This window comes from Dermacentor albipictus, chromosome 2 (genome assembly GCF_038994185.2).
Source record: "Dermacentor albipictus isolate Rhodes 1998 colony chromosome 2, USDA_Dalb.pri_finalv2, whole genome shotgun sequence".
NCBI lineage: Eukaryota > Metazoa > Arthropoda > Arachnida > Ixodida > Ixodidae > Dermacentor > Dermacentor albipictus.
Window position 1 is genome coordinate 174,513,850 of NC_091822.1, and position 21,540 is coordinate 174,535,389.

The 21,540-nt window shown below is 48.9% G+C and overlaps 1 protein-coding gene and 1 pseudogene across 3 annotated transcripts in view; one reads left to right on the forward strand and one right to left on the reverse strand.

The window, feature by feature from the left end:
• The window catches only part of LOC139056302 (zinc finger protein castor homolog 1-like), a 599,701-nt gene that overhangs the window by 213,797 nt on the left and 364,364 nt on the right, over nucleotides 1-21,540 (reverse strand). The window lies entirely within an intron of this gene.
• Nucleotides 6,795-6,974, forward strand: LOC139056570 (U2 spliceosomal RNA; annotated as a pseudogene).

Here is a 21,540-nt window from a genome sequence, read left to right on the forward strand (position 1 = left end):
AAGCGATTCGTGCACTAGTGCGGTACTTAAAGTGCACGGGCTTAAGAGACCGCTTATAGTGTCATTGTATAAGGTGTCCCTCCCACATGTACTCAGTGCTGACTCTCTCCCTTTCTTCCTCTTTCTATTCCCCTTTCTCCCACCCCCAGTGTAGGGTAGCAAACCGGATGCTGTTCTGGTTGACCTCCCTGCCTTCCCTACCCTTGCTTTCTCTCTCTCTCTCTCTACGCCCCTATAGCTTCTTCAACTCCAAACTCGGCACTTCAGGCAGCGAAAGCGCTGTTTTTCTCGAGTTTCGCATTCCCGAAAAGCGTGGGCGGCAGCTGCGCTCGCTCACGTTCCCCCTTCCAGCAGCGTTCGAAACGCCCCGAAAATGTCGTCCACGTACGCGTCTACTGACGCGGCGAGTACGTAGCAGGCTCTCGCCAGGACATTTAACACAATGTAGCGACGCGGTCGGCCCGTTGGGGCCGCGCACGTTCTCTTCACGGGCACATCTCGCACGAAGCGAAAGGAGCGAAACTCGGCTTTGTGCGAACGGCGCTGGCAGCTCGCGCCGGGTACGGTCCGCACGTTGAAACACTCGAGTGCGCACCTGCTCCTCCGCACCCAGCGGGGACCACTGCGCGCCCGGGGGACAACAAGAACGTCGCGACGTCACTGGGCCGAGACAAGAAGAAAGAAACAAAGATATCGACAAAAACGACGCTGCGCGCAGGCTGCGCTGAGACAAAAGAAGGGGTGAGGACGAGAGAGCTCCTGCCGAATCCAAACACGACGATGCGTACTGCGCGAGATAAATTTAAAAAAGTAACGACGCTGATAACAAAGAAACGAGCGAAAGAAGGCTGCTGCCGCACCTGAAACGGGTCACCGATTTCAGCTGCGTCACGCCAAGACGGCCAGATCGAATGAAGCAAAGAAAAAAAATAATAGAGAGAGAGAGAGAGAAACACACACAAGAGGGCGCGCGCGCGCGCGCGCGACCCACAGCAGCGGTGGCAACGCCAGGAATACTATAATGAAGAAGGGAGATCAAGAATAAGTGGGGGAAGAGGTGGGGGGGGGATAGGAGCTCCAGAATTGTTTTGGAGACGAAAGAGGCTACGCGAGGGCGGGGGCTTCGTTTTCCGCGGCTCAAGAGTCACCGCTTGGAGCGCTGCTGTCGAGGTGGAGGTGTAGCCGTCGCCCTTACTACGCACGAACGACGCAAGCTAGCGCGGAACGCGCGTGGATGGCAGTGCGTGCGTGCGTGCGTGCTTGTCCGCAGTGTGCGAGTGTGTGCGACGTTCGTCACGCGACTCTGGAGACGCGCCGTCACCTCGTTGCTCGTTATGCGGCACCCGTTCGCGCCGTGGGAATAAATTAAGTGGAAGGTGGCTTGGGGGGCGAGCCATCGTCGTGTCTCTCCGGGCGTATATTAAAAAAAGAAAAAAAGAAAGGAAGTTAGAGAGAGAGATAAAGGAGACGAGACGCGTCAGCACACGTGTATAATGATGCCGTGAAAAGAGCGAGGCGCTCTGTTATACAGGAACGCCCCGAGTCGAGCAATGAGCTGTACGAGGAATCGTAGCTTCCCAAAATAAATTGGTTTGCGCTGCATGTATAGAGAAACTATAGATGGCTTTGCGTGACGACGATTGGGCTTATACATGCAGAGCTTGTTACCTCTCCCTCCCCTCCCTCCCCAGCGTAGGGTAGCAAACCGGATTTTTTTCTCTGGTTAACCTCCCTGCCTTTCCCCTTTCCTCTGTCTCTCTCTCTATATATCATACGGCCTTAATGGAGTACTGACGCATGTTTGGGAGCTTCAGAAATCACGAAGCCTAAGTTAGGGGACGCTGTAGCTGCAGGCATAGAAGACCACGCAAAAAGAGTACAAAACAACGCAAAAGGCGCACAAAAGAGTTTTTCAATTTTTGGACTCGCAAAACCACTTAGGGACGTTATTTCTGAGCACAAAACAAGCACTGGTGCCTACATGGCGACCGCGTTCCTTGCACTGTTTTCTCTTTAGAATGATGTATCAACTACCCCAACAACAAACTGTTGTTTATGCGCAAAAAAAAACATCTAAATACAAGTAATGCTCGTCTAGCGAACAATTTGGCTTGATCGGTTGCAATACATCGGATTAAAGAAGGAAGTGAAGGTAGCGCAAAGGCGTCACGTACAAACCTTGTTGGTCTCGGCGGGAAAAAAGAGGAAGCTGCCTGATCACGCGTTTAGTGATGACGATATTAATGAGCTCTTAATGTTATATGATTTCGAGCATATAAATGATGACTCTTCCGGTTTTAGCGATTAACTTGACCAGTTGTTTCCACGATTACTATAAGGGCAAGTTAGCGCTAAACACATAAGAGATAGGCACAAGAAAAGGACGTACTGCAGAATAGGCAGAATACGAATAGGAATTTGCCGGTAACCCTATAGCCCTTTATCGGGACGCTTTCTGCAGGCTTTCTGAACTGTGCATGCGTACAGGAGTCGGTACTGCGGAGTTTGCACATGGCGCATGCAAGACCATTCTCGCCGAACAGGCCGCAGAAGTGTTTTTCTCGCAGACGTCTCACCCCACAGACACCACATACCAGAAGGATGCACATTCTGAAGATAGTGAACCACTTAACAGCCCCTTCACCATGATCGCTACGCACTACGTACGTTATGATCGCACTACGCACTACGTACGTACTACGTACGTCACGTACGTACGCACTACGTACGTTATCATTGCACTACGTACGTTAGCACGCCTAGCAGCGTGCTAACGTACGTAGTGCTCCAGGGGTCGATGAGGTGGGCGTGGCTCATCTACGCAATCTGCCCCTTGAGCACAAGCACGCTCTTCTCGAAGAATTTAATCGAGTCTGGGATACCGGGATACTGCCCTCCACTTGGAAGTTTTCGATGGTCAAGCCCATTCCGGAGCCCGGTAAACCACCACATACCTTATCCAACCTCCGTCCGATCTCTTTGACCTCGTGTGTCTGTAAAGTAATGGAGAGCATGGTCAACACACGCTCGTTGTGGTACCTTGAAGATCGCCACCTTTTGGCTCGTACACTGTATGGATTTCGCCGTGGCCTATCAACACAGGATGTGCTAGTCCGCCTCAAACAGGACGTCTTCGACTCTAATTCGGTGATCCCACGAGCTGTTGTCGCAGTGGATATACGCAAGGCATTTCATGCCATCCCACATAACACCATCATGATCAAAGCACGTGCCCTTGGCATCAGAGGGATGGTGTACAACTTCATAGCGGGTTTGCTTGAAGAGCGAAGCTACCAAGTCGAAGTTGGTCACGACGCCAGTGCCATACGAACCAACCACGTAGGCGTCCCCCAGGGCTCGGTTCTTTCACCGACCCTGTTTAATATAGCTATGCACCAGCTACCAAAGCGCCTTGCCGACGTACCGGGCCTGAAACACGCGGTATACGCCGATGACGTCACCGTGTGGACGCATAAAGGGTGCATCGGGGAGCAGGAGTGACGTCTTACAACGAGCTCTCGACATTATTCACGCCTCTGCCACGGAAACGGGTTTAAACACTGCCCCAGACAAAACAGAGTTTGTCGTCATTCATGGTGGCAGGTCTACCTTTGGAAAGCAGGAAGAAAAGCAGTCTTTTAAACTGTACATCGGTGACCAACCCATCACACGGAAATCTACTATCCGAATACTCGGTATGCAGACGAGAACTGCACAGCCAACACTTGGTTCCAACGCGTTATGAAGACCAGCAAACAAATCCTGCACGCTTTACGCAGAATCTCTACCCACACGCGTGGAGTAAACGAACGTGAAATGCGGCAGTTCGCTCAAGCTTTTCTTGTCTCCTGTATACGGGCTGCCATATCATCCAGTCAACCGCACACAGGTGCACGCGCTCGACCTGTTACTTAACGAAGCCAAACGCATTGCAACTGGACTCCCAAGGTACACAAGCCTCGAAGCGCTTGAACGTTGTAGTAAACTCAACAACCTGTCCGAGCTCGTAGACATGCACATCTATACACAAGAGACGAGACTTCGCGCCACAAATGCCGGGCGACACACACTCATGCTCCTCGGGTATGACGTCCACACAATGCCCATTTTGCCCAATAACACGCCGCCGTGGAAAATCACGGCTCTCACCGATGGCAGGCCACTTCCTCTCAATATGGACCCTACTCAGCGAATGCGGCGCCTTGCATATAAAGCTACTAGTTCACTCCCCTTGACTGAACGCATCGTATACACGGACGCTGCACTGCCTGCAGACGACGCTAGTAACACCTGTTATGCCACTGCGTGGTACGACCAGACAAATGACAATCAGAACCGCCGCTATCATATATCAGCAGAAGCAATGTCCAGCACCCCCGCTGAGCTAATGGCCATCCTATATTATTTGGAGTGGGCCCTCGCAAATTCGTCTCAAACTGACCCTGTTCACCATCATGTGCACACAGACTCGCAGGCTGCCCATCGGGCATGTGCTAATGTTATTCACACAGATCGCGTACTGCAGAAGATCCGGCACCAGGCACGCCTGTTCCGCGAATGCGGTCACGATGTTACCATCCACTGGGTCCCTGCGCACTGCGGTATTCCCGCGAACGAGAAGGCTCATAGACTGGCGCGCGCTCATCTCTCTACCGCGCTAGTCAGAGCCTCCGATACTCCTTATCCTCTCCTAGCTACCACACCTGAGGTAGCAGACCCGATGGCAGACAAGCATGCGACCAAACAACGACGTGCCGCCTACCTCACAGCAGTGGGCAATCCACTCTCTATACCTTCGCTTCCACCGAAGGTATTCACACGGCGAGAGTCAGTCTTGCTTTGGAGAGTTCAGACAGGCACCCCCCTTACTCCTCACTTGTTGAACCGTTTCCACAGGGGTGGCACACCACCACCCGTAAGTGGGTTCTGTTCCATGTGCACATGTCGTGCTGATCTCAACCACCTTTGTTGGGAGTGCCCCCTCTACATCCCACCAAGGATTCGTGCCCCAGCCACAATACAGCGGGGACCCTGGCCTTCTTCTCTCCGGACTTGGGCTTGCCCGGATACCACGTCTCCGGACCATGCCATCGAGCTCTGGCGAGCACTGCTGTTGTTCCTCCACTACCCGGCGGCACCACCCGTCGTCGGCGATCGGCTCCGCGACAGCCACAAGCGTCATGCGGCCCCCACTTAGCTACCTCCAGGACGTTCGTTAATAAAACGGAGGTAGCCTTACGCTTCCCCTTTTGCATTAACACCACTCCCCATTCCACCGCAGCGTCTTCGGCGCATGTTAATGTGGAATAAACGTGGTTTCATTCATTCAGGGAAAGCCAGGATGGCCCTGCGTTAAGCTGCTCCTTTTCACACTAAATGCTCCCGTTGGCGGGTTTCGAAAGCTCTCTAACCTAACCAAGTGTGCTCAGTAACACAGTATGTGGTTGCGCACGCTGCGAACTAAGCGGCACAGTGACCCTCATTTCGACGCTGCGGTCTTCCTAATTGAACGATGCGTTTGCCTCGCGGCTTAAGCGACGTTAATTCGAGCACCGCGACTCATAAATGCGGCTGATCTGTCTTCGTCCTCGCGTTGAAAGGCGAAAGAATGCACGACGGAGTGGCTTACAGTTCAGTTGCTCGGACCTTGCTTCTCGGAACGCGTTTTGCCAGAGAGGCCGCAGCAGTCAGCGTTGCTATGGAAATCAGAGCGTATACTGTCAGCGATCGGGATCAATTAATTTCGAAATCAATAATTTGAATATGGAAACTGAGCCGCTATCTGCGAGCTGCTTCCGCCTGGAATTGCTAACTAGGCTTTAATGAACAAAAGAATAAGGAGAATTCAAGAGCATGTTGGACTTTCCTGCGCATGCATAATTAAAACGCCTCGTGAAAAAAAGAAAGAAACTCTGTAAAGGGGCCCGATAATCGTTGTAATCCAGCCTCGTAGAAACGAAAAACTGCTTTTTTTTTCTTCTTTTTTTCGTTGACGGTCGGGACTTGATTGCTGCAGTCCAATGTTTAGTACATGCAATAGTCCCGAGTCTCGAACGGGCTAGCACTTCACAAAGCATAGCAGCGGTTGCTTGATATTAGATAAAAACAAAAAGTAAGAACTGCACGACAAAAGTACACTGTTCTATGTATAAAGAGTTTTAGAAAGAGGGAACGCATAGCTAGGGGACACTATGGACCAAGCTTACGAAAAATTCCGTGCCGTTCTACTCTCTGAGGGTGGATGACCAGCGAAGCTGCGTATGTGGGCCCCTTAATGGCGAACTGTCCATTGTCGTGGGTCAAACGCCGTACGCACATAAATGGAAGGCGAAGCGCGACCAGTCGCTCCTCCACGATGTTGAGCCTCGGAAGATGATGAGGCACTGGGAAGTATACATACCCATATAATGTTGCAAAACGCGGCACGACACATTTTACTAACGAAAGCGTGCACATAGAACAGACACGCACCTCACCGAACTCCGAGGGCACACACTGTTTCAGCGTAATCAAAGCGATCGTGTGTTGGTCGACTACCCGCACTGTAGTAACGGGTTGTGAGGTAACTCGAAAACCACACGCAGTCACACACAACACAGGGCACACCAAATTGGTTCCCCACAAACTCCCTCTGAAAACTTGCCGTTGCTCCGGTGAAACTTTCGAAGTTGAGGTATCGGGGCCACATGCTAGGTTCGCATTTCCGCCTCGCAGTACTGGCGGGTGGAGAGGAAAGAAGATACACAAGCGCTTGGAACGCCGACAAAGAGAGGGAGGGCACTGCGAACGTAAACATGGCCGATGCGGATCAAAGTGCAGTGTCTGTTCTTATTAGCTTAATATTTGCTACGGGTTGCATATGGACCCAAGATATTAAAGTTATTTTTGCAAGCTGGTGAAGTGTTTGAAGCCTGCTTCACCTCCGCCGAGGGACGGCCTGGTATGGCCCAATTTTCAGGATCGCCCCATGGTTTCTCTGTCAATGCGACTCGATAGACGGACGCAAAAAAATTTTGAGAACCTCGCCACATGCAGCATCGCTATAAAAAAGAAAGCGCCGAAAAAAGTACAAAATCGGAAGGAGGTGTCAGTTTCGGAGTGAGACCACTTGGATGCACTATATCGAAAACTCCGTCATGTAAAAAGGGTGTAATGTAACACCCTGGTGTAAGGGTGTTAATGTAAACTGTAATGTAATGTAAGTGTTAATGTAATGTAAGGAAGTGTTAATGTAATCCGTAATGTAACCCGTGTAAAGTGCCCTTTGCGTTAAATGACTGTAATGGCTCAAGCTGCTGATATTCCAAGTTGCATTCTTTAATTTGTTAAATTATTATCCGCTAAAACGACTAGCAGAAATGAGTTGCGTTAAGCGCGTTTGAAATGTTTGTGTTTATGCTGCGGACGCACTCGTGCAGACCTTCTGTTTCTTTTCAAACTCCTTCACGGTAACCTCACCTGCGCCGAACTCCTCAGTTGTATCATGTTTCGTGTTCTGCACAAGATCACCAAAGAACAGAAACTTTTCCATGTCCCTACCATTCATCAGCAACACTCAGCCGTCCACAGAGGGCCGATTCCTTATAACGCTTGTTTTCATGATCTAGATACCTTTTTTCAAAAGTCGTTGTCGTCGTTCTTTTCCGATCTTTGCGCTGTTGTGTCATAGTTTCATGCATTGTTCAACTGCCTTTATCCTCCTTTTTTGTTTTTCAGAGAGGAGTTGTGTATCCCTACTGCCCCCCCCCCCCCCCTCCAGTGCATTTATCGTGTCCGTGGGCAAAAACTCAGCCAATCACAGCGGGATGCGAGTTGAGTTGAGTTCAGTGGCTGTAGGCTACTGGTGGGATTAGCCTTGCCGTAGCTGCCGGCAATTGCTCCACCGTAGCGACACTTAAAATACATAAATCATGTAAATCAGACACAGACCTCACAACTACACAGTCACTCCTAAGGTCACCATGTGTAGGCCAAATCAGTGTCCTGCAGGTAGTTTAAAAGAAGGCGAGAAACCTCCTTCCTATCTAACTGGTTCCCGCGCGGGAAAACAATGTCCTGAACAGAACTGTGGGGAATTCCTGTCTTCTTGAGGGACCCGAATAACACGCTCATTTCCGCGTCATACAGAGTACAGCACATAAGGTAAGCGAGTGCCGCTAGCTTGGTTCCTTGCAGCACCACTAGACGGCGCTCGCCTTCACGCATCCGCGTCAGCAGCGGCGCCGGCTGTGAGGGAGATAGAAAAAAAAAAAAAGAAACCACCAGAAAGCTCGCCTTCGCGCATAGCGTTCGCCGCAAGCGGTTTCATAACTGCAGGGAAGCGAAAGCTGTAGCACACGAAGCAGCGAGTGGCGCAACAGCACTTTCATATGTAAAATAAGAACCCGCCTTGCAACCGATTCCATTTGTGTTCTCATTGCGCGATGGAAAGAAAGGCTACGTATAGTTAGGAATATCGAAGGGTAGCGTGAACACCGTGAGCGGCGTCGAGAACAGTAACGTCAATATGCGCCACGGCGTTGTGCTCAGGCTCGGCAGGACTCAGTTCATGGCTAGGTCACATTGGTCTATCGGATCAGGTGATACCACAGCTTCGCTGGTCAAAAGCCTTCAACCTGAACTCGACCAACCCTCCACCACATCTGAAATCCGGAGGGTGTTAAGTGAACTAAATCCAAAGTCGGCTCCTGGTCCTGATGGGGTAACAAACAGATCACTCAGCAATCTCGATCAGCCTTCAATTGAATCGCTAACAAACTTCATCAATGAAGCATGGGCCTCAGGCGAAGTCCCAGAAGAATAGAAAATCTCACAAGTTATACTAATACCGAAACCGGGTAAACCCCAAGCTTGGAGAACTTACGGCCAGTGTCACTTACATCATGCGTAGGAAAGGTAGCTTTACACGCAATCCTTAATAGGCTAAAAGCCCACTTGGAAGACAATAATATATATATATATATATATATATATATATATATATATATATATATATATATATATATATATATATATATATATATATATATATATATATATATATATATATATATATATATATATATATATATATGCACAACATGCTGGGTTTTAGGTCCACACTTTCCACGCAGGAAGCAATGAAGCAAATGAAACGCCACATACTCGACAGATATTCTAGAAATACCAAGGACATACTTGGATAAGACTTGGAAAAAGCGTTCGACAACATCAGGCATGAGTACATCCTCAAAACAATAGAAGACATTGGACTCGGGTTGAGGATTTCTAACTACATCAAATCCTCTCTCGCAGCACGTACGGCGAGGATAAAAGTCGGAGGCACAAACTCGGAAGTGGTTCAGTTTGGAGATCGAGGAACCCCGCAAGGATCGGTGACCTCTCCCGTACTTCTCAACCTGTGCATGATTGGTCTGTCCAGAAAGCTGGGCCACATTGAGCACATTGACCATACCATGTATGTGCTGATGGTCTCACTGTATAGTGTGCTGGTGGCAGCGAAGGGAACATACAGGACGCGCTGACTGCAGCGATCAGGACGGTGGAGGAATACCCGAGACCCACTGGACTCAGGTGCTCCCCAGATAAATCAGAGTTGCTACTTTATAGAGATGAAAAAGGGGGCAGGCCTAAGGGCTGGAAACCTCTAGCGGAAAGCGATACACACCTACTTACAGAAAATGGTGTTAATATACTCAGAGTCAACGTGATCAGAGTACTAGGCTTTTTCATTGATGCCAACGGTTGAAACCATACGGAGCTCAAGAAAATCACCCTTAAAACGGATAACGCGTACAGGATTATCAGACGCCTGGCAGGAGGACACAAGGGCATGAAAGGTTAATCAACTCTTTCGTACTCTGTCATATTTCATACGCCACTGCCATGTACAAATGGACGCAGGTTCAACTCAAGAAGCTTTACGCAGTGATCAAGAAGGTTGTTAAAAGGGCATTGGGGCTCCCAATTCGAGCCAGCAGTGAAAAATTGCTCAAGTTAGGAATTCACAACACGACCATGGAGATCGCGGAGGCTCAAGAAATATCACAAATAGCGAGACTATCTACAACCAGCACGGGAATGTCAGTCCTAGACAAGATCATGATCAAACCCATTACAGATCCAGCACAGTACACTAAAGCTCACCAAGAATTTGTAGACAACATAATTGTCGCACCGCTACCCAGCGATATGCACCCAACACATAACATCAACAGGAGCGTTGCACGAGCCAGGGCGTTAATCAAGAAAATGGATAAAGGGGGCAGAGGAGCCTGCTTTGTTGATTCGGCTGCCTACAAGGATAGAACTAAGTAGGCGGTGGACGTAGTGTATCACCAGGGCAAATGCAGCAACTGCGCCACGGTGTACACTAGCAAACCTCAAGTCACTGAACAAATTGCCATCCATTGCATCGGCACTAACAGACGATAGACACACAGACATATATAGTGACTCGAAAACGGCTATTACAGCTTCCAATATGGGCGAGATTGCCCTACAGAGGACAATTAACACGAGACAAACAAATGTTACGCAGTACATTTATTGGTTTTCGGCGCACCTTGGTTCACTTGATGATATTCGCGTCAATCCAAATGAATCGGCCAACAGCGTTGCCCGCGATTTTACAGACCGGACCGCTTTTATGGCTTTGATTCTGCTGCATCGGAGGACCTACAGAGAGACACGCTCATGACATAGAATGAACTTACAAAACATTGCTACATGGGAAGGATAGAGTTTGCACCCCCTCACTACAGGCTAAAAACACAAACACAGTCCTATCATTCACGTGCACAAATGAAGAAATGGTATGACATTGGAGACATGAATATTATATGCAAAGCATGCAAAAAGGAGAAATTCACGCTTGAACATATGCTCTGAGAGTGTGGGTCGCTGAGTCATGACATTTCCCGGAATCGGTTTTCAGGAATGACTGAACCCCACGATCACATCCCTCAAGTACTGGCTGTCGCGTACGCCCGTGATAGCGCTAGGAGGCTTGACCTCCCGGTCCCAACATGGGACTATAGCCAGGCAGGTGGCAACACCTTGTACAGGACCTGAATAAAGTTTTTTTTCTTCTTCTCCTCCTCCTCCTCCTTCACAGCGTGTATTGCGCGCAGGCGTGTGACTTCTTTATTTACCTTGCGCTTTGTTGTAGCTACACTCTTCTTTTCACAAGTGTTCTTTTTTATGCGTTGCGTTTTTTTTTTAACCTATCTTCCCTGTTTATATTCCACAGTAATTTTCGTTCTTGTTTTTCCTTTTTATGTCCGTGCATGCGTGCGCCCTGACCTTGGAGTTGGTCCTGGGCATGGCGAATAATTTGCTATTATTATTATTATTATTATTATTATTATTATTATTATTATTATTATTATTATTATTATTATTATTATTATTATTATTATTATTATTATTATTATTATTATTATTCGGTATCTTTCATGCTCTCTTTTTCTTTTTTGTGCATCACACTACTGACAGTGAATATTCTACAACAGTTGCCTCACAGTTTTGATGAGAACTTGTTTAACAAAACTTTGTAAAGCTTTCGTACACTAATTCTGCGTCGAGAAAACCTTAGAAAATCGAACGACCTTTATTCAGTTACCTGTCGAGCGTTGGAATTTTTTTCATGTACATTCGCATGACGTAGGAATATTTCCGAGAAGACACCTAGATACGCAGTTGTCAAATATGAATGACTAATCCATATTATTCCGAAAACTTCGCCACTCAAGACGACCTCTCTACATATAAAGAGCTGGGAAGAAGATAATGACGAGAATGCAACAAATTCCTTCTTAGAAATCTCCTAGGACGCTGTGGAAAGAACGCCTTCATCGACGACGCTTGGAATTCCAGCGTCATCTTCGAGCGAAAGGAAAAAAAAAAAGACATAGCGAACAGTTGGGAATACAAGTCAGTTTATAGCCACATTATTATTTTTTTTTTACCGTTGCTGTCGCATGGACGATTATTCATGCGATATCTTGTCGACGTGAGGGGCCGTTCGCCAGAGATTCTAATAATACATGCGTTCAGAAGCACGCTGATGTCAAAAAATTCTTTACTCCGTAGAGACAATCCATAAAGTGCCTGTTCGAAGATGTTATTTTTTCTTCTTCTTTTGGAAAACCATCGGACGTCACTGTAGAACTGCCAAGAATGCTAAAACGTCAACGACATGGAAATTTCCAAACAACAACAACAACAAAAGAACTTGAGACACGTTTCTTGTGCGGTCGCAAAAACATCGCGAAAGTGATCGTTTGCCCTTACACGACCGACAGCGTTGCTGACACGGCGCGAAGTTACCAAGCTTCACACGGGGCCGGGAACGCTAAAGCTAAATTAAAGAAATTATGGGGTCTTACGTGCCAAAACCACGATTTCATTACGAGGCACGTCGTAGGGGACACCGGAAAATTTGGACCACCTGGAGTTCTTCAACGTGCGCCTAAATCTAAGTACGCGGGTGTTTTCGACCCCATCGAAATGCGGCCGCCGTGGCCGGGATTCGATCCCGCGACCTCGTGCTTAGCAGCCAAACACCATAGCCACTAAGCAGCCACGGCGGGTACCAGGAACGCTGTATAAGCCGTCTTGACGCAAAGAGCTACGCGAAATCTCGCGAAAGCGATCGCACGCCACGATCGCCAGTGGAACCCTGTCAGAGGGAACCACCCAGGAATAAACTGCGCAAGGGTTTCTGCAATAATAAAGTTCCTCCTCCTCCTCCTCCTCCTCCTCCTCCCTAAATTGATCGCACGCCCGACACTGATCGCACGCCCCAACGTGATCGGTCGAAAAAACGCCGGCCCAGGAGGAGCAAATTAAGACAAATCAGCGTATTTCAATCACGCTGTTCATGGTGGCTGGAGCGCCCTTTAAATTCAGGATTGAATAAATTCTGAGGTTTATGCGTGCCAAAACCACGCTCTCATTGGGAGGCACGCGGCAGTGGGCAACTTCGGATGAAATTTGACTGTACCCGGGATTCTTTAGAGTGCGCCTGAAACCGAGTAGAAGAGCGTTTTTGAATTTAGCTCACACTGAAATGCGTCCGCCACAGTCGGGATCGAACCCGTGACCTAGAGCTCATCAGCGTAACACCGAGCACAACCCTACGTGCCCTGTGCATGCATAATGTTGCTTGTCAACAAAACTCGAAGAAGCAGGCTCACAGTACAGGGGATTTGGGATTTTTTCTGCCACTGCGATAAACCGCGGTGTGAGAAAACGGGTGCACGAAATCACAGTTTCGCTGCCGTTGATGTATCAGTTGTCAGATTTGCATACAGCTGTGAAGCCATTTTTAATGCGATTAGCATTATTTTCCTGCTTCAGCCGTTCTGAATCTATCTATCTAATCTATCTATCTATCTATCTATCTATCTATCTATCTATCTATCTATCTATCTATCTATCTATCTATCTATCTATCTATCTATCTATCTATCTATCTATCTATCTATCTATCTATCTATCTATCTATCTATCTATCTATCTATCTATCTATCTATCTATCTATCTATCTATCTATCTATCTATCTATCTATCTATCTATCTATCTATCTATCTATCTATCTATCTATCTTGTCTTATCTCATCTCATCTCATCTCATCTCATCTCATCTCATCTCATCTCATCTTACGCTGACTCAGTGGCTCAAGTTGTCTAGCAGTTTGGGCCACTAGTGGTACGCGGCTGTTGTCCTGACGCATTTCAGCTGCATCATGCGACTCTCGTCATGCCGGCGCCGTCGCACCTTATTGCCTACCCATTGTCCCAAGATGTAGAATACTTTGGCCCACTAGTTATGTGCTCGTGGTCGTGATGCCGTTGTGTTCGTTGCGTCGTCGAAATTCCAGCTTTGTCATCCGTCCCTCGACCCGTGTCATCACGCGGTCTTCGTTCCGCCATCACCGTCACACCGTCTTCAAGACACAGACGTCTTCACGCCAAAGTCGTAGTGTACACTCGTGGTCATCCCATTGTCCAGTACCGTTGCCATATTGTCGTCATTGCCTTATCGTCGTTCAGTCGTCGTCGTGCATTCGTTGTCGTACACCTTCGTCGCGATGTCGTTGTGGTGTTACGTCGTCGACTTTCTAACGTCGTCTAGCGACTCTCTCGTCATGTCTCACCTTCGGCGTCACACAGTCGTGGTCGCATCCCCCTCGTCCTCGTGCCGTCGTCTTCACGCTGTCGCTTCATCACCGTCATAACTTCATAAACGTCGATCTCACTGCCGTCGTGCCGTCGTCGATGTACCGAACTCGTCACACCGTCGACGTCACTCCGCCGTCCTCATGCCGCCATGCTCGTGGGCGACCTTGGCGAGCGAGTGACGTAGCAAAGTAGGCCGATGTCGCAGACAGCGTACGCAGCGTGTAGCCGAAAGAGCGGAGGAGAGACAAAGAGGAGGAAAGACAGGGAGGTTAGCCAGTGTAAGTACCGGCTGGCTACCCTGTGCTGGGGAAAGGGGTAAAGGGAATAAAAGCAGAAAAAAAGAAGAAGAGGAGGAGAAAAAAAAGAGAAATTGGAAAATTCACGCAGTAACGCGATAGCACGTGATACAACACTCGAAGGTGGTCGCAAAATTCGCATGTCCTTAAAAAACTTCAGCAGAGCCCTTAAGGCCTTGAGTGCCGAAGCCCATCTGGACCAGTGTCCTAGAGCTTTTTCCTCTGCAAAGGGGCGATTGTCTCCGAATGACTACTACCGATTTCGAACAAACCTGACTTCAGCAATACAGTGTGTCGAAACATTGCTTGAATGTCACAGTGACCTTCTACAGTTATCGTGAGATGGATTCAGCCGTGATTTCTTTTCACTATATTTCTTGTTCAAAAGAAAACGTGAAATAACACTCCCCGCTAATAAGATATGCAGCAAGCACTTTCAAGTGCTTGCTGCCTCGGTAAGGGCATTTTTGTTAGTCCACGGGGAAAGAAAGCAGTACATAAACAAAGCGTATTCTCCGATGTCAGTTGGTGTCGCGTTAATTAAGTTGACTTTTGTACGCAAACGCGGTACGACGAACAGGAGAAAGCGCTACTTCCCAATAAGCGGTAATAAAAAAAATAATGATAATAGAAGATAATAGCGCAAATAAGCAACACATTTAACGCCGCGATTGTTCGGGATCAATAGCGTATATTTCTTCATCCCTCATGTTTTCGTTTCGAAATCATATCGGAAACAAAGCGCAAACATCGAAATCAAACCTTTGACATCTGAGCAGCCTCAAACGGAGAATAAAGAGAGAGACACTAAAGCAGCCTAGACTGGTAACGCAGTAACGTTCTTTCAAAAGCACGTTTTAGTTAATTTTGCAGTGATAGGTTGAATATTGCAATAGAAAGTCAAAGTGCTTCCTTCCTTTCTTTTTTTTTTTTTTCGCGCCTTAACCCCAGCGCTGGTACGTCGATCTGATGTCCCGGATTTCGAAGTGGTTTTTAGTATTTAGGTCGCAGAGAAACAGTAAAAGTTCCTAGAACTTGCCAAGTTCGGTATTTGGATTTCTTTAGGAATACTGTTTACTCCCTCGTTAGTATTAAATAAATAACCAGGTCCGAAAAGACGCCATCAAGATTTGTGACGTCCCGGCAGGCTGGTGAGGGAACTTTAAGGCGGCGTCGCCATCCGTATTTTGTTTTTGCGTTGTTTCTGGCTTACCAAGCCTCCTCTAACGGTAAGAGCTGCTTTTCTTTCTTTTTTTTTTTGGTATTGCAAAAGGATAGTTTATTCATACAGCTTAATCACAACTCAGAAAAGGCGCAAAAATTAGCAGACAGGTGGCGACGCCGCCGCGAGGTTTCGGCAACACTGCAGTTCGCCGTGACGTCATGATTTTCTACAAGCGTATCGTTGTTCGTTTATGGGTTAATGAAAGATGCAATGAATTCGTAATAGAAGAGAGACAGAGAGAAAGAAGGAAAGAAAGAGAAGAACTTAGAAACGTTTCCCCTTCAATTTCTGTGCCAGTGATATATTATTTGCTGCCTCACAAGCCAATATAGCGTTTTTAATATAGTGCTCTACTAGCCTAGATATCTTTCTTTTTATTTTCTTGCGCTGGAAGTGTCCCTTCAACGAAAGAGATCCGGCAAAGGCGCAGTGCACGCGTACAGTTTGTCTTGGCTCGCCCGCTGACGGGCGTGCGATATTCATGTAGACTCATGTATGGAGATACAGAAGAGAGAGAGAGAGAGAGACCAAAAGGGCGGGAGGGTTTTGCCGCTGCGCTTGCGTTGCTGCGGCCTTAATTGGGAAATGCGGAGACGGCGGCGGAGTAGGTCTGCCGGAACTTTATAATTGCCCCCGCCCGGCGAAAGACAAACAGCAGAAGGCGCGGCGGGCGGCGACGGAGATGCGAAGAAGGAGCAAACCGAGCGAAACTCGAGTGAATGCATCACTGCTCGACCCGGCTGGAAGAAGGCTTGGATGAGGAAACAATAACGCACAGAACGAGCGAGCCGAAAGAGAGAGCGAGCGATAGGAGACCCAGCGAGGTAGAGAGCGGATATGCCGTCCTTAGAGGGAAATAAATAAAAAAATAAATAAGAGCATCACGGCACTGAAAGCCGGTGGCAGCAGGGTCGCGCTCCGGAACGCCGACCACGCGAAGAAGTCGACACGACGTCGCTCGCGTTGCATTGTCGTCGTCGAAAAGAGAAGGGCATCCTTGAAGAGAACGAAGAGCGCGTGATTGCTGCCGCAAGCCACGCGAATGTGCGGTTGTGCGTGCGCGTTCACGTGAGTTGTTTGTGCAGGTGTGGCTCCTTGCGCCGGCGACGCGGAAGCAGTTTCCCGCGCTTTTCTGTCCCGGCCGCGCGGTTTATTTGCTTCGGCAAGCGTGGCGCTATACGACACAGAGACAGGCAGCTCGTGACTCACTGCGTCACGCGTAGTGAAGCGAGCCTGTTACGCTTCAGGTGGAACGGTTCTGTATCTGCCACGAGCCTGGAAGGGATAACAATCGGTTCTCGTATTATAATGAGGGTGGTTTCCAGCTAACCGAAGAGCGGCGCCATTTCAGGGTGCGATTTGCACCCCTTGGTGCTGTGTAGGGTCACTCGCAGGCGCAATTAATCGGTAGTCGCGTTGCTCGTCCCGATTTGCTATCGAAGAGCGGCCTGCGACTGCATGATAGCAAATGTGGCAGCGAACTGCGTGTCGACGTCCTCGTAGAGCGACAGACTTTTGACTGAGTCTGAGTGGACGCAAGAGATGAAAGAATTTGAGCCAAGAATGACGCTCGGGAGATATCTCCGACTTGCCGAGAGAAAGTCGACGCAGTATAGCGAGAAGACGGTACGAAAAACGTGGCTTCCCAGCCAAATGGAGCCTCGGTAGCCCATCGACTGCAACTCCTGCTCCGCCCCTTCGTTTCTTTCACACCGCTACCAACTCAGTCTCTAGAAAAGAAGTAAAGTTCCTTCTACACGTGATACACCGACGTCTGTAACCGCTGCAGACACATCGCGTGCCTTCCCGTGAGGCGCCTCCCCTCGGTATGTCACCGTGAGTTCAAAGGACGAGGGCGTACCCCCATACGTGGCCTCGCACCTCCCTCAAACAGTCAATCCGAAGGCGGCTCTTTGAGCCGCCATGTGAGCTCGAACGCCCACAGCTCGTATCGTCCGCCACGCGCCGACCAGGCCGCGCGCCATCGTCAACATTACAACCGCCGCGTCAACTTCGAAGGGCAAACCGCTCACAAGCACTCACGCCCACGCAACGCACGCGCCCTCCCTGTAGACGCGTGTCACCGCTGTCCTCCTTTTAACACTGCGTACACTGCGTAAGCACACGGTCCCGTTTCTGTCACATTCAAGGTCTCCCTCCTTTTTTTCCTATTTTGCAAAAGACCGAGCCAGGCGCGTGTACAAGCCGTTCTCCAAATCACCAGTGCGGTGAAGAACGAGCGAGAGAGAGAGAGAGTGAGAGAGAGACACGGCAAGCCACAGCGGCGCTCTCCAGCGCACCGCCCTCTCCTGACGCCAGCGCAGGCGCGCCGGAGCTCACACGTCGTCCGCCGCCCGCTTTCGCCTCGGGCAAGCTTGTTTATCCTTTGGACTCAGCTCTCTCTCTCTCGTTCTCTTCCGCATTTGCGAGAAAAACACATCGTTTCGTCCTCGTTCCCACGCTCTTGCTCCTCTTTTTCCGCCGTGGCGCCGACGGAGCGGCCCTCCTCTTTCTCTCCGGCTCGCCGCAGTCCGGTGTCCGTATTTCTCGTTCTCCCTCATTTCTGAAAGCCGTTGCCGCTCGCCGCGGTTGGGCCGCCGGCTCAGATAGCGCCGAAAAAACAAGAACGAAGCGGCGGCGTCCGACGGCGTCCGACTCTTTTCTTTCCGCAAGCGCTCCGTCGCTGGCGACCTCCACGTCCGACCACTGTCGTCCCTACATTATGCAAAGTACCCCGGTTTATATCTTTTCGCTTGTAAAACAAGGCCGACGAGCAACGAATAATAGAGGAGATATCGAGAAATTGAAAGATAAATGAAGGAACGCCTTGGCATGCGCAATGAACACTAACTCAATCGGGTTCTGTCGTCTCTCTCTTTCTTTCTTATTTGTTTAACCGAAAACCAGATCTACAGTCAGACAGAATGGCCGCTGCATCCACAAAGGCCTACCGCGGGGAGAACACTGACTAAGTAGGGATATAAAATAATTAATAAAGCAATGGTTAGAAAGCAATCCAGCGGTCCGTTATCTATTAAGTTCGCGGGCCGACGGAGCGCCGAGCAAAGGAAACTGATAGCAGTGTAGTTTTTGAGATGATTAAGAAGGACACCGAAGATAGCAAAATAGCGCTGCAATTCAGGAAAATGCAGGAGAGATTAGCGGGAACGCGAAGGAACTGAACGACTGTCTGCACATGGTGGGCAAGAATAAAGAGAACACGTGACCGAAGAACTGAAGACAGCAGCGGTGCGGCAAGATAAATGTCAGTTGGAAGTGTGCGGACAAGACAAGGTAAACGGCAAGCAGAAAAATGGATGGCGGAAGAGGAGCAATGTTTCATTCTTTTGAAGACCGGGTACAAGTACAAAAAAGAAAAAGAAAAAGAATCCGTCCTTTCAAGCTGGCCGCGAGTGATTCTTGCGAAAGTTGTCTCTATACCATTCAGAATGCGGTCCTCTGAGGGCGGTCGATTGGAAGAGAAATAAAGGAAAGAAAGCGGGAGAATATTGCCTGAAACGAGCAGTACATACGGCCGCCCCATCAGGACGACCGTTTTCCTTTCAAAGAAGACATTTCATGTCGACACGAGCCGTTTTGTGAGCTCGTTGCGCCTTCTTCGGGGCACTTCCTTTCCTCCTCGTGCTCGATAAGTCAGCTCGCCTTCTCCGCTCTTTTCTTCCATTCTCGGGTGAAATCGATAGCCTAGATTTTACGTTTCTTTTAAGAGGTTGTCAACGGTAGATATGCGACAAAAAATAAAGAGAATACTTGGTTAGGACAAATAACAACAATTTGAGCACTCTTTCAAGAAAGAGAGCACATATTTGTATGTGTTGTCTCCCTTCTTCTGTATGTATCTCCTTTCGCACTACCATCATGGCTGACGCTGTACTGTATACTGTGAGGTTTAGATCAGTAACTAATATCACGAAAATACGATGACGTCTCTGGACCCGTACAGTTCTCATTGCTCGAAAAAGAAGGGCTGTCAAAATTAGCAAATGAGATGCTTTCACAAGAACCGTGCTCTTACCTGAGTGTAATGTCGAGTTATTGACATAACTATTGCACCGTTTAGTCAAACACAGCTGCTTATCACCCACCACCCGGAGTAGCGTGTATGGCGAACAGCCAGGCTAACATCACCAGCATCTCATTAAAGCCCCTCCCTCGCTCGCTCACCCAATAACGACATCTCAGGCCAGGCGCTAAATGGAAAGCCTGAGAAAGTAGTTTTTCTGTATCAGTTAGGACTCGGATCAAGGCGTCTACACGCAGTCCATTTGATACAGTGAATGCCATATTACATTCCTTCTGATGACACAGGACTTCTCTAGGCTCTATAATTGTTTCTGTCACAATCGCGGGCGACGGGTGCACTGATCTTCTCTTGCTTGCACGCACTGTATAGACTCTTGAAATGTACAGGGCACTGTTTCTCGGACTCCTACGTTACAGTCTACCAGTTTTGTCAAATACATGCAAGACGAACATTCGCGCTTTGGAGAGCATACAAGGTCAAGCCCTACGCATGTGTTTGGGGCTGCTTCGGTGAACCTCTACAGCAGCAACAATTGCCATTGCGGGAGACCATATGATCCAGACACACGTAGCTGTCGATTCAGTCAGAGCGCACATTCGCCTTCTGTCAAGGATCCCCGACCATCATTTCACCTCCCTACCAGCCGGGAGACCTCAAGCGACCTCTTCAAGAGTGATTAGCGCTCATCAAGAGTGCATAGCGGCGTCTTATACACCGGCGGTGAAGCCTTCATCGCCCCTGTGGTGCCTGCGACAGCCTCTAGTGAATTTTGCTATTCCTGGAATTTCAAAGAAGGCCAATCGTCCATCGCCTGCTCTGAAGTAACTTACGTTCCTATTAATATATATACCGACGGTTCGACCTCACTTACCAGCTCAACTGCCGCATTCTTCGTTCCAGCTAAGCAGGTTACAGTTAGATTCAAATTGTCACGCATGACAACATCTACGTCGGCAGAACTTGCAGATCTCCATGCCGCTATTACGTACGTCACCCAAGAGCCAACACAGAATTGGGTCGTATTTTGTGATTTTAAGGCAGCCCTTCACAGTATCAAGTCTACATTACATAACAGAACTTACAAGCAGATGATACCTGATATGATGGAACAACCTAGCTGACAAGGCTGCCCGGTCTGCCCACGAAGACACCCAGACACGTTCAACACTTTTGGCGAGGTCGGCCACTGCCACGGAACTTCGCCTACGTGCACGGAAAGAGTGACAAGATCTCTGGAGTTCAAGTGCCTTCAATTGCCGAATGCATAAACTGGACCCCACGCTACGGCTACAACTGCCATCTAGCCTTTCCCGTGGAGAAACAACCTTGCTGTGCCGCTTGTGGCTGGGAGTGGCGTTCACGAACGCCTACTCCTATTTTATGGGAATGGCCGAGAGCCCGGTATACGACTCTTGTGGGTGCGCGAGGAAACCATCGAGCACCTATTGTTTATCTGCCTCGCTACGATGTACAACGCCTCTTTATTCGGGCAACTTTAAACCGACTGAACTCGAGACCCTTCTCAGAGTCGAATATACTCGGACCATGGCCACACCCGTCACTGGCACCGAAAAGCGATTCGTGCACTAGTACAATACTTGAAGTGCACAGGCTTAAGAGACCGTTTATAGTGTCCCTGTGCACTCTCCCACACGCTCTCTGTGCTTATTCTCTCCTTTTTTCCTCTTTCGATTCCCCTTTCCACCAACCCCAGTGTAGGGTAGCAAACCGGTTGCTCGTCTGGTTGACCTCCCTGCCTTTCCTGTGCTTGCTCTCTCTCTCTCTC